The sequence below is a fragment of the Dasypus novemcinctus genome, chromosome 16 (genome assembly GCF_030445035.2).
Source record: "Dasypus novemcinctus isolate mDasNov1 chromosome 16, mDasNov1.1.hap2, whole genome shotgun sequence".
Lineage (NCBI taxonomy): Eukaryota > Metazoa > Chordata > Mammalia > Cingulata > Dasypodidae > Dasypus > Dasypus novemcinctus.
The window spans coordinates 74941087-74954452 of record NC_080688.1 but is presented as its reverse complement, the minus strand read 5'-3'; the positions used below and the strand labels follow the sequence as shown (position 1 = coordinate 74954452).

At 41.7% G+C, this 13366-nt stretch overlaps 1 long non-coding RNA gene across 1 annotated transcript; it reads right to left on the bottom strand.

Annotated features, from left to right (window-relative positions):
- Positions 1–1091: 1091 nt before the first annotated feature.
- Positions 1092–12948, bottom strand: LOC101411366 (uncharacterized). Its single transcript, XR_187762.4, has 3 exons — positions 12603–12948; positions 9314–9426; positions 1092–7807 (listed from the first exon to the last, which is right to left on the bottom strand). It is a non-coding gene; the product is annotated as an uncharacterized lncRNA (long non-coding RNA).
- Positions 12949–13366: the final 418 nt, after the last annotated feature.

Genomic DNA, 13366 nt, shown 5'->3' with positions numbered 1-13366 from the left:
GGCAGATGCAGGACATTATATATCCTGCCATAATCCACTGAATGGACTGGCAGACAGTGTAAACTACAATGTAAGCTATAATCCATGCTATGTAGCAGTGCTCCAAAATGTATCCACCAAATGCAATGAATGTGCCACACTGATGAAAAAGGTTGTTGATGTGAGAGGAGTGGGGTAGTGGGCTGTGGGGTATATGGGAACCTTTTATATTTTTTAATGTAACATTTTGTGTGATCGTGTATATTTAAAAAAAGACAGGGAAACGGACTTTGGCCCAGTGGTTAGGGCGTCCGTCTACCATATGGGAGGTCCGCGGTTCAAACCCCGGGCCTCCTTGACCCGTGTGGAGCTGGCCATACGCAGTGCTGATGCGCGCAAGGAGTGCCATGCCACACAAGGGTGTCCCCCGCGTGGGGAGCCCCATGCGCAAGGAGTGCGCCCGTGAGGAAAGCCGCCCAGCGTGAAAAGAAAGTGCAGCCTGCCCAGGAATGGCGCCGCCCACACTTCCCGTGCCGCTGACGACAACAGAAGCGGGCAAAGAAACAAGACGCAGCAAATAGACACCAAGAACAGACAACCAGGGGAGGGGGGGGGAAATAAATAAATAAATAGATTTATTAAAAAAAAAAAAAAGAATAAAAAAAGACAATAAAAAATTGCAAAAAGAAAAAAGATGAGCACACAATGGACAGACACAGAGAACAGACATTGTGTGCAAATGGGGGCAGGGGGAGAAATTAAATAAAAATAAATCTTTAAACAAAAAGCAATAACAACAGAAAAATAAAATCCAAATTGATGGAGTCTTTAAAGGCATTTTACCCAGCTCCTTTGAAAAATTAAAATTCTTCACACATACATACATATACACACCTGTCCCCAGTTGCTTGCCAAATAGTTTAATGTATTTCTTTTATTTAAAAGATGATCTTTGACCTGGAAGGTGCAATGACCATCTTGCAAAAAGGCGACTGGCATGAGGACAAAAGCCAACATGCTAGGTGGTGGCCCCATGGCCCTTGATGGCATCCCTGAGAACCTGAGCTAATGCCAGCAGCTCCAAACTGTGATGTGAGAAGAATAAACTCCTATTTGTTTAAGCCACCTTCAAAAGAGGGTAATCTTTCTGTGAGTGGCTGCATTTTTGGGAGGGAAAATTCCCAACAAATAAAATCCAGGTTCATAGTTCAGTTGCTCTCTGGAGGCAATTGCTGGCAGTGTTTTGGAAACTTGAAGGGAGCCCAGCCTCTGTCAAGGTAGAGACTTTTACACTTCCTTGCAAAGATCATGAATTCTCTTTAATTGGCTGGCTGCCAGAAATACAGAATTGTTGGGGTGTTCTTCTCTTATTATTTTTATTCATGCCTTCCTCATTCCCCCAGGTCATGTTTCCTTATTTAGTTCTCCCTAGTGTCCCCTACCTACTTCAAAGAGCCTGAAGCTCTATACTGTTCTTATTATCTGGCCTGCAAGTCTATGTTCTAACTAAAGTTAGATTAGGTGCCAGGGAGAGCATCTTATCCAACTTTGGCTTCTCACAGATGTTGTTGGAACACATGGTTGAATGTTAGTTGAATGAATGAATGTGAGCATCTCTCTTACTCATCTTTGTATTCTACTTTAAATACACAGTAACTTTGTGTTCTCATATAAAAAAATTTTTTTCTTCCCCCTTCCCTCCCACGCTGCTGGGTTTTTTTTGTTTTTGTTTTTTTTTGGTTTGTTTGGTTTTTTGCTGTCTGTGTCCATTTGCTGTGTGATCTTCTGTGTCTGTTTCTTTTTGTCTTCTCTTCTCGTTTTCTTCTCTAGCCTTTACTGGGATTTGATTCTAGGGACCTCCAATGTGAGAGAAAGTTTCCCTTTTGCCTGCACCACCTCAGTTCCTGGTTCCTGTCATATCTCGCCTTGACGCTCCCCTGTGTCTCTCCTTCATTGCATCATCATCTTGCTGTGTGGCTCGCCACACGGCCTGGCTCACCTTTACCATGAGGCCCCAGGGATGGAACTTAGTCCTCCCATATGGTAGACGGAAACCCCATTGCTTGAGCCACAGCCTCTTCCCTCATACATTATTTTTAAAGATGATGCCTTCAGAGTACATGTGGTGATCCTGCTCTCTGAATAAGGCTCTTATAGTCTGGCCCTTTGGAACCTTCTGTAGCTATCTACATTTCTGTGAGTTTGTTTGGGATTTGGAACCCTTCCTTTCCCTCCAGAAAGTTTGGATATCCAAGAGATTAAGTGGATATGCCCATCCTTTGACCTCTCCACAGTCCTTCCATGGATTTGCCCCAAACAGCCTTCTGGAGCCTGTCCCAAGGGTGGGAAACTGATGGCAGTGAGATATTCAGCTGGTGGCCCTGGAGGAGCCTTTCAGCACTAGGGTAAGAGGCAGCAATGGAGGAAACTGCCTAATGACCTGACATAACCCCACCCACATGAGAAGGACAACCAGCTCTCTGCACCTCTTCAATAGCTGAAATGTATACTGATCCATCTCTAACCCCTACTAAGCCCCTTCAGGAGCTCTTGTACTATATTCAGCTGGCAAGTGGCAAAGTTTAAGCAGCAAGCTCTTTATGTTATCACATTGCCACCCTAAACAATGAAATGTTCTTTATCTATAAACTACTAACTATCAAATTGTCAAAGCAAATAAGAAGAAATATTTTTCCCAGTAAAAACAAAGATCATAACATCAAAGACTCAATGTTTCTTCATATGGAAAGAAATGAAGCATGTCATTAAAATCTCTTGGCACTTCGTCTATGCTCTGTGACAGCATCAAGGACATTGCAGTGTGAATGTCTTTGTCAAGTGTGATTCTAACTGCACTTCCAAGTGGAATCTTTCATTTTACCAACCTCATTTGGAGTTAGTAAGTGTCCCCAGGAATGCTTTACTGGAGGCAACTGGCAGTGATTATCCCAGAGCAGCCATGAAGATGGGCTGGGGAAGTAGGGTGTTATCAGAGACTTGGAGCTGGATTTTTCAGAGCTGGTGTTAAAATGGGGAAATCTATACAAGATTTGTATGTCCTCACTAACATGAACTAAATACAATGAGTAAACTCTAGAGCAGAGGTTCTTAACCGTTTTTGTTCCACGGACTCCTTTGCCTATCAGGTGAAAACCATGAGCCCCTTACAAAGTCCACACTACACTGTGTATTAGTTAATAAATAGATCACACCTGCACCAACATGTCACCTCAAGAATAATGGTTTTTAAAGTTAATTTCAAGCTCACAGATCCCTTGTTAAGAACCCCTGCCCTAGAGTATGTTTACTAGGAGATAAAATGTGGGTGGAGATGAGAACTGATGCTTAATGTATGTAGAATTTTTAATAAGGTTGATTGTAAAAGTGTGGAAATGAATAAAATTGATGGTAACACAATATAGTGAGTATAACTAACACTGCTGATTTATAGATGTGATTGTGGCTCAAAGGGATAGTCTGTGGATGTAAATATCAGTGGAAAGGAAGCTAGAGAATAATCTAAGGAATGCATAATGTGATTTCAGTTAGATGAAGAGTGTGGTTAATAATATAAATATAAGAATGCTCTTCTTTTACAAAGTGTTACGAATATGGTGATACACAGGAAAAATTACAACTAATGTAACTTATGGAGAATAGATAATGTTGTAATATTTTTGTGGCAATGGCAAAGAAGATATATCAATTCTAAGGAACAACAATAGGAGGGCATAAGAGGGTATGGGTTTTTTCCTTTTGGAGTAATGCAAACATTCTAAAATTGAGGTGATGGCAACACAACTCTGTGATGAAAATGAGAACCACTGAGTGTACACTTTGGATTGTACAAGGTATACCACAGTGAATCCTGGGGGTGGAAGACGAACTGTGGTTAACAGACTATGAGAACGTTCTCTCATAAACTATAACAAATACAGAATACTAATGTGGGGTGTTAATAATTGGATAGGTTGAGAGAAAAATACACCAAATGTAAGCTATGGGCTATAGTAAGTTGTAGTATTTTGACAATGCTCTTTCATAGTTTGTATCAAATGTTCACCAAAAGGGCACAGTGACAGGCAGTGCTCTTGCAGTGGGGTGGGGACACGGCAATCATGACTGGGAGACAGGAAAATGGCCCCAACGGGGGACCAGCAGGGGAGCACAGGGCCCCTGTCAGTGCTGTGAACTGCCCTCTCCCAGACTTCATACCCCTTGTTGCAAGGTATTGGTGGTAGGGTGATGTATCAGGGCCCTGTATGATAATATGCATGTTTGTTTTGTAAGTTCACAACTTTTACTATGCACTTATTGTTTATGTATGTTCATGTATGAATGACATACTTCAATAAAAAAAATTTTAAATAGAAAAAGGGGGAAGTCAAATATTTGCTATGTGTGTTCTTTAACGATCTGTAGAAAGAAAGAGACTCCAATCTTGGATGCAGAACAAATGCAGGAAGGAATCATAAATGTGATGGTTTGAAGCTGTATGTAGCCCAGGAAAGTATTTTGTTAAAGTTAATTCATTCCTGTGAGTGTGGACCTATTGTAAGTAGAATCTTTCTGTGGATAGGACCTTAAGTTAAGAAGTTCTAAGCCCCATCTAAATTTAGCAGTAAAATGGACATCACCATCCCAGGTTCCACAGGATGGAGGAAGAAATATGGATTAGAGTGGATTTACAGGTATTCTGCAATAGAACTGTTTTGCCTGCAGCAATGGAAGAAATTGTATCATTGATGTGGAGACAGTGGCCATGGGAGTTGCTGAGAGCAGGGAGGGGGAAGAAGAGATGTGATGAGGGAGCATTTTGGGGACTTGGAGTTGTCCTAAATGATATTGCAGGGACAGATGCTGGGCATTATACATCCTGCCATAACCCACTGAATGAACTGGCAGAGAGTGTAAACTACAATGTAAACTATAATCCATGTGGTGCAGCAAGGCTCCAAAATGTATTCACCAAATGCAATGAATGTGCCACAATAATGAAAGAGGTTAATGATGTGGGAGAAGGAAGAGGGGTTGGAGTGTGGGTTATATGGGAACATTTTATATTTTTTAATACAACTTTTTTGGTGATCTATGTATCTTTAAAAAAAAAGACAAAAAATTTTTTAATTAAAAAAAAAAAAAGATGTGACTCACCTCATTTAGTGTAAGACTTAATCTGCTTAATGGAGCCCTTTAGAAAAGAATGAAATTCAAAGCAGTAAAGCCACTGAAGCAAGAAGCTGGACACAACGAAACCTGGAAGAGAAGGGAGAGACCAGCAGATGCCGCCATGCGCCTTATCATATGACAGGATCCAGCATTGCTAGCAGCCCATCTGCAGGAAGAAGGTATCCTGATGATGCTTTGATTTGGACATTTTCATGGCCTCATAACTGTAAGCTTGTAAGCTAATAAATTCCTATTGTTAGTTCCAAACCATTTCAGGTAGAAATGCTGTTTTTGGCAGCCTAGAACACTGGAACAATAAGTCATTAAGTGAGCCAACCTAAGAGAACAGACTAAGAATGTCCGTGTTTTTCCCTGTATTATTCCATCTGAGTAAACTCTCAGGGCGAGCAGGGAGCCAAGAGGAGGCACGTGTGTAGGCAACTCCTCACATTTTTCCTGAGTCTGGGAATGGTTCTGTACCTTCTGGTACATTCCCTGAGTCTGGGAAGGTTCTGTTACATTCAGAGCCATATCCATTGTTCAGGTCACTAAGATGGCTGCTCCATGTCCATTTCCTGACTCAAAATTACCACTTATCTCTTCTTTCCCTTTCTGTTCACTTCATGATTTCTGAGTTTTGCAATATTTGCCTTCCTTTGACTTTTGAGCACCCACAAGGACTGTTGAATGATTCATCCCTCTTTTATTCTACAGGCTTTACCTCAGAATCTGTTGACAAAGCAGACGGGGATTCTAGGAAATTGATCAAACACTTGTATGATTAACCCAATTTCTGTATCGACTCAGAAAGGAATTGTGAGATTTTCTGGAATTACCAGATGAATGACGGCTACAATAAAGGACAGAACTTTAGATTTAAGAGACCCATGCTGAATTATGACTATATGACCAGACAATTCTAGAGCTGTGTTAAGTCTCAATTTACCGTCTTGGAAGGGACCCCAAACCTGCTGTCTTTGCCCTGTGTGCAAAGGCAATCATGTGTGAGGGAGTGGTTTGTGCAATAGCAGAGATGTCTATAAATTCAGTAAGTGCTTGTATCCAGAAAAAGACAAAAAGAGAAACGTCAGCGCATTACATTATTTCAGGGGGGCCTGGTTCTCCTCTTGCCAGAAGGGAAGAAAGGAAGGTGGAAGGAGATGCTGGGCAGAGAAAAATGAGCTTCCTCTTCTAAGCTTCTCATGAATCCAAATACTTTCAGGGCATCATAGACATGTAAACTATACTCATATGGTACTTTTCAGCAAGGGACTTGGAGTTATTTTGCAAAGTTTTCCACATTTGGTTCCCTAATAAATATAATTAGAACAATTGGCAGTGTTCCAGAACAATTATGAGGCAAGGGTGAGTGCTCATGTCTGGAAATCATGTCAGAAACATTTCATTTAAAAGTATCCCCAGTGCCTAGAACAGTGCCAGGTACGTGGGAGCCCCTCAATACATTGGTTTTGTTTTTGCTTTTTTATTGAGAGCCACTAAATGCATTATCATATTTAGCCTCCACAAGAACGTAATGGAGTGTTTTATTTTCACATTTTATAGGCAAGGAAACTGAGGCCTTAAAGAGTTGAGTAAATTTCCCAAGGACACATGACTTTTAGGTGACAAAGCTAGCACTCAAGCTCAGCATGCTCTGAATTCAGAGCCTCAGCTCCTAACTGCATGCCTATGGAAGTAGGAAATCTGAATTGTCATCTCCTGCACAAACCTTAATGGGAATGCTCAATGTATTTTTGATGACTGAATGAACTGGTTTCTGATGGTCTATCCAATCCCGTCAACTTGAGTATACGTATACTAGTTGATTTACCCAAGTCATGGGACAGACATTTTAGCCCTGCACAAAGAGAAACAACTCCTTAACTTTAAACAAACCTGAGAGAGAGAATGTGTTCCAAACCAGAGCACCTAGGTGGTCCAACCATCCCCAGAAGCGGTATGGCTTTGGAATGTGCAGATTTGCTTATGGCAGTTCACACACAGTCGAAATATAATTTTCTAATCACAATTCATTGAGACATAGGAAGCAGACCTAGCATTAATACTTCTGTACTCAGGTTGGTAATTGAATAAAATCAATAGAAGCCAAACATGTTCTAGAATCTCTGAAATGTCAGGTAAGCCATGTGTAAGTTTATTAGTAAGTTTTTTTCTGATGAAAACAGGAGGACCCACCTACCTTACTGAGTCGAATGATTATGGCGTGCCCAGTCTTGGGCTAGGTACCTTGAAGGACATCGCAATCTTTTTATTGACTCAGAAAAGCAAGAGAATTCATCATCAGCTAAAGTATTTAACAACTGCGGGTAAGAGGCCAAGTCCAAATAGATGTACTATTTACGAGCACAAAAGTACTGTGATTTATTCAAGAATTACAAATGATTTGAGCACGGATATCAGATGAGCCCTCTGTGCCCATACCAAACAGATGCAAAGTTATTTATTGAGTGGAAGGATTGCCTAACAGTAGCTATTTAGTGTGATAATGGCGTTTGATATTGTGGACACAAACACCATTGTCACACTCCACAGCTCTGCTAAGGGAAATCTGTAGCTGTGAAGGTGGTAATCTTCACCTCCACGCTGCAACATTGCCACTGACGGCATCAGGGACACTCACCAGCGCCATACGTGTGACCTGAGCAGAGAAAAGAGAGATCACGGGTGGTGAGCATTTCGAGAAAGGGAAGCAGATAAAAATCCACAGACAAAGGGCTTCTGTGACCTGTGACAGTAGAGCTAATAAAGGGACCCACTGCTGTAGGTTCAGCTCCCACACCACAAAGACTTTCTGCCAACAGGAAGGAAGACTTCCTGTGGAAATGGGTGTGGAATCTGTTTGCATTGATTTACTAAAAGGGCGAGTGAGAAAGCACCCTAAGAAGGTAGGGATTTTAGAAAACAAGTCCTTAGTGGAAGACCACATTGTAAACCAGAATAATGTTGCTAGACCTGCACCGGCTTTCACTTCACCCCATGTTCCAATCTAGCAGCAGCAAATGTGGTAAATTATGCAATCTGGGAACATGGTAATTATTTTGTATGAGGATAGAGCATTTAGATGTGTTGTAATCTATTCTCAGTGGTATCTTTTAGGTACAGAGTCATCCACCATGGCTCAGATTTTAAGTCTGATTCATACCACAGTAGTTTTCCACAGTGGGTGGGAGATGAAGGGAGGTAAAGAAGGAAGGAAAATGGAGTGCATGGAAACTATGCCAGTTTTAGTTAATACTACTCATTTTCTAGTAAAAGGGAGGCTTCTGTGAATAAATCCCTTTTGCATTTACTTGGTTTCCTGTTAAAAACAGTTCTTTACTGGTGTCTGAACTTCTGACCACAATGGAGAACAAGAAGAAATAAAGCATTTTATAGAATCCTTTATTTTCCCCAAATACTAGAAAAAGAGAGGGTTGGGGACCAGTTTATTTTCCCTCCAGAATAACTGAGTTGTTAGGCATTTGATTAAAGCCTGGCTTTAGCCACAAAACGGACCCATCTTTAGCAACTAGAAACAAACCTATCTTCATTTTTCAGTAAAAAAATGTCCCTTATTTGCATACAGACCACAAATTCACCTTCTTTAATCTCCATTGTGCAGTTATTAGCCCTGATGGAAAATCACTCGGCCTGTATGGGATTAAGTGTTGAACCCTGATTTTTAAAATAAAAAAAAATTTTTTTTTACTGGGTTGGTTGTTTATCATCATATTAAGAGACTGACTTCCTTTGCCCTTACCCATGACACTGCGCTCCTTTTGCGGTGGTCATTGCCAGATGGCAGGAAAGCTTTCGACATGCTGTGTTCAGGTGGAACTCTTAATCTGGGCAATTCTTCTGGGAAGCATACTGAATGCAAACTCTAGAGTTCCAACTGGCCCCAGTCGCTACCACAAACCCTGTGGTGACCTAGTCCCATGCCTAATGTCTTCCTGTTCTTGCCATTCCCTACTGCTGCTCCTAACAACTTAGCCAAACTCATCCTCCTTTGTCTTTTCCTCAGGGACCTAGAAAGAATAGTCACTTCCTGAGTACTCAAGGGATGTTGTTAACTATCACAGCAGGCTCCAGAAATCTCTTAACTCAGTTGAGAAGAACCAAGGAGAGGTGAACAATAATTCACTAGTAGGACCTACTAGGCTACCTCCATACTGGAGAGGGGCTTGGGCAATTCCACTTCTCAAGACCTTGTGGCTGGGTTCGAGCAGCCTTCCACGTCTTCCAAGTGAGCTGTGTATGCTTTTGGCTTTGTATAATCTGTAGAAGACAGAAAAGGGGAAGAAGAATAAACAGGGAAGAGAGGAGGAAGTTAATGTGTTACAGACAGATTTTATCAAACCCCTTCCTCCAAATAAACCTCTTATTTCTTTGACCCAGAAATGTAGCTTAAGGAAAAAGTCAAGTATTAGTAGAAAGACTGACCCATAAGGTTGTTCACCTGATAGGTAAAGGATAATATATTTATGCTATACCACACTCATTTAAATTTATATTGTAGAAAAATGGCTATTGACTTAGGAAGAAATTCAAGATATTTTATGGAGTGAAAAAGTAGTTCACAAAATAATCCCACTGTGATCCCCTTTCTGTAAAAACTGCATATATATCTAGGGAAAAAACGACAAATGTCAACAATTGTTATCTTGGAGTAGTAGAATTTGGGTTCCATTTATTTCTCCTTTTGATTCTCTGAATTTATTAATTTCTACAATGAATGAAGTACCTTTATAATGAGAAAAGTAGTTAGAACTTTAAAAAATTGTAAGCAGTTTTTTTCCTTCTAGATTCCTTAATAAAAATTCCCTTCTCTGCAAAACACTCATCTGAAATTGGGATATTGTAACCTGTTCTACTTTTAAACTGCTTGGCAACAAGTTTAGAAAGTTAGTGCCTTGCTAAGAGATTGGTCTTTGGCTAATTAGCAAATTATTAGTGAAATACTTTATTATACTATACAATAATTTAATGGTATTATTGTGTCAGTCAGTAAGTATATATTTTTGAGTGGCTATTATGTTCTCAACCTTGTGAACAGGTTTTAAACACTTATATAATAGTCATCATCTTTTATCACTTCTTTGATTGTTTCTGTAGGATATAGTTAAACTCTGTCAACTTACAAAGCAGTTCAAACAAGCAAGTAGAATGTTTTCATTTTTTTAAATGCTGTCCAATACTATGGAACTGATTTTTAAAAATTAAAAGTGGCTAATGCTAGGATCTACTCCCAGCTATTATGAAAAATTCACAGTCATTTCTCATTGTGCAGTTAAAAAAATCTTTCGTTCTAGTATTTTCAAACTTAACTGAATTAAAATAATGCCAGTTAATTAAAAAAAACAGCAAGTTTATAAGCTGGATGAGAAACAATAACACCTGTTATTTCCCATGGCAAAAAATGAAAGCTCAAGTCAAAGATGCTGGCTATTAATCAGGATGACTTATTCAATTGCCAGCATAATTTTCTACAGCTTAGAAAGGCTTGGAGGAATCTTGTTTAGCTTGGTAAGTCCTCGGCTTGCCTCACCCCCATAAATCTCCCACCATCTCAGGGCCTTGCTTCCAGGGATTTCCTAAGAGAGGCTAAGTGCTAGAAATCACTAAATGGTTGTCAATTAAAAACTACATTTCTGTATATACTACATAAAATGGAATATTATTCAGCCATAAAAATGAAGTTCTGATATAGGCTACAAGGTGAAACTTGAAAACATTATGCTATGTGAAATAAGCCAGACACCAAAGGACAAACGGTGTCTGTATTGTATATTACATGAAAACTTTCAGAATAAGCAAATATATAGAGGCAGAAAGTAGCTCAGAGGTTATAGGTGCCTGGGGAAGGGAGGAATGAGGAGCTGCTGTTTAATGGGTTTACAGTTTCTGTCTGGGATGATGAAAACGTTTTAGTAAGGGACGGTGGTGATGACAGCACAACACTGTCAATGTAACGAATGTCACTGAATTGTACAGTTCAAAATGGTTAAAATGGCAAATTTCATGTTATACACATATATATTTTCCACAGTAGATTAAAAAAAATAAAATAACCCTCAACAAATTAAACCTGTGTGCAGTGTCCCAGGGTCTCTTCTCCCACCTTCCCAACTTTGACTGAATCTCTGGACATTTCTAGCTGTGGTGGTCAATTCAGAAGGCAGTTTTCCCATTAGGATGATGAGTAGGAAAAGCAAGCTAGCCTTGGATTGCTCCTCTTTTAATGCCATGCATTTCTTTTCATAAGGGGGGAGGGGGAGTTTGTTAAGGAGGAAGCATTTACAAAGCCTAACTTTCTGGGGAATTCATCAGCCTGTAAGTATTCTGTGTGCATCATAGCTCCCAGCAGGATATCTTATATTTGCAAGTACCAGGAATATCACAAAGCCTCCTATTCAGTCGCAGGTCAGATCTGGGTATGAGCAGCTTGTCTTTGCTTTCGTATTTTGTTTCCCAGGGGCTAAGAATATTCTAGGGCCAACCCAGAGAACTGTGAAATGAGTACTTTGGGGACTGAGAAATGTCACCTTGCAGCAAACCTAACCCATCAGCGCCAGAGAAGATTTCTTAAAAAGCAAAATGTAGATGGAGATGCTTTTTCTTAGCTCCAAATCCACATTTACTGACATTTAAACACATCAGTTTGATTCTTTTGGCTGTTATCATCTAGATGAAGACAATGGATGTCAGTATCATACTTCTGGGTCTTGTCATTTTGAAAGCATGCGGAAATTTTAAAATAGAATGTTCTTGTCAATAGGGAGCAAAGCAGCATTTCTTTTCTCATTGAAAGCCATCAAGGGGAGGGCAGAATTCAGAAAGCTCCCTACTTGCATCTATTGTCCACGGTTAATTACCAGTTGGGGGTGAAGAGGGATCACTGGGTAAATTCTCAGTCAAGCCTCAGCAGACTTTTTAAAGAGAATTGCTGTGCAGGAGTCCAGCTAGTCCCAAGTGCTGGCGAGAGAACAGTACGAGTAGGCCTGAGGCAGGCAACTCTGATGTGGGTGTTTTAGAAGCGGAGGAACAAAACAGAGCGCACCTTGCAGGTGTGGGCTCTGAAGCACGGGGAAGAGGAGGTCAGACCAACTTGCCAATTTCAGTGATCACCAGGGCAGAAGGCCCTGGTATGTTGTAAACCAGGATATTCTCCTGGGCAGAAAGAAAAGTCCAGGGCCCCCTCTGGACCCTTTCTTTCCATAGAGGGCGAGAAGAACCTCCAGGAAAGTCTCCAGTTCTCCTCAGACTTTCTGAAGAAACGGGATAATCCCCGCAGGCACTTGCAAGGGTGTGTGTCCCACCCTTCCTATCCCTGAGGCGCCTGTGGGTTTCTAAAACCCGTCAGCGGCTCACACGTTTCTCCGGCACTGGCCACCCAACAGAGGGCCTAGGTGACGGAGCTGAGGCGGTGGGCGCCCGCGGGGCGACGCACTTACCTCCCGGTCGGCGCTCGGCTTCCCTCAGCCCCCGGCCCCTGCTCTGGCCCGCGGGACGGAGCCTCCAGCCGGCCTCATTCCCGCGACTGTGCGGGGGCAGCGATGGGCCCGGAGCCCTCAGCTTCTGTGGCCTTTAGGCTTTCCCCTCTCCCTTTATGGGATCCAGGGCTTTAAAGTAAACAGTGCTTTCTCTTTCTGATAAGTCACATTAAATGATCGATTCTGGGGGAGGGAGGGCACGACCTCAGTCCACTAAGTCAGCATCACCTTTGGTCAGACATACTAAGCAAGACTGGAAAGCCCAGCTTTCCCCGTGGGCTGTGCGCGGCTGCGCGGCCGCAGGGCGGACCTGGAGGCAGGCGGCTCCTCTGTGGGGGCCAAGGGGGTAAAACAAGCCATTGCACCTGCTGAATACCTTATCTTCCCCTCAGAAACCTTGTTTAACTCTTTCTTTCCAGGAGGGTTGCAGTTCTTCTCTTGCCACCTCTTCAGATTTCTAGAACCCTAAAAGTCACCTGGTCATATGAACGTATGATGTTGAATATATCCGCAGCTCATCCTACTTAGAGCTCCTGACCAATATTTGGAGGCCGATCATCCTCCTCTTGACCTGGCTATTTCCTGTGTGGTTGCAGTCTCTTCATTTGTCACTCCAAGAATTATTTATCAAGCTCCTCCGTACCTGCTAAGCTCTGGTAGTGCAATGGTGGAGTGGGGACAGACAGATGCCCACCTACACAGAAACCCCCACGTCCAGGGGCGGC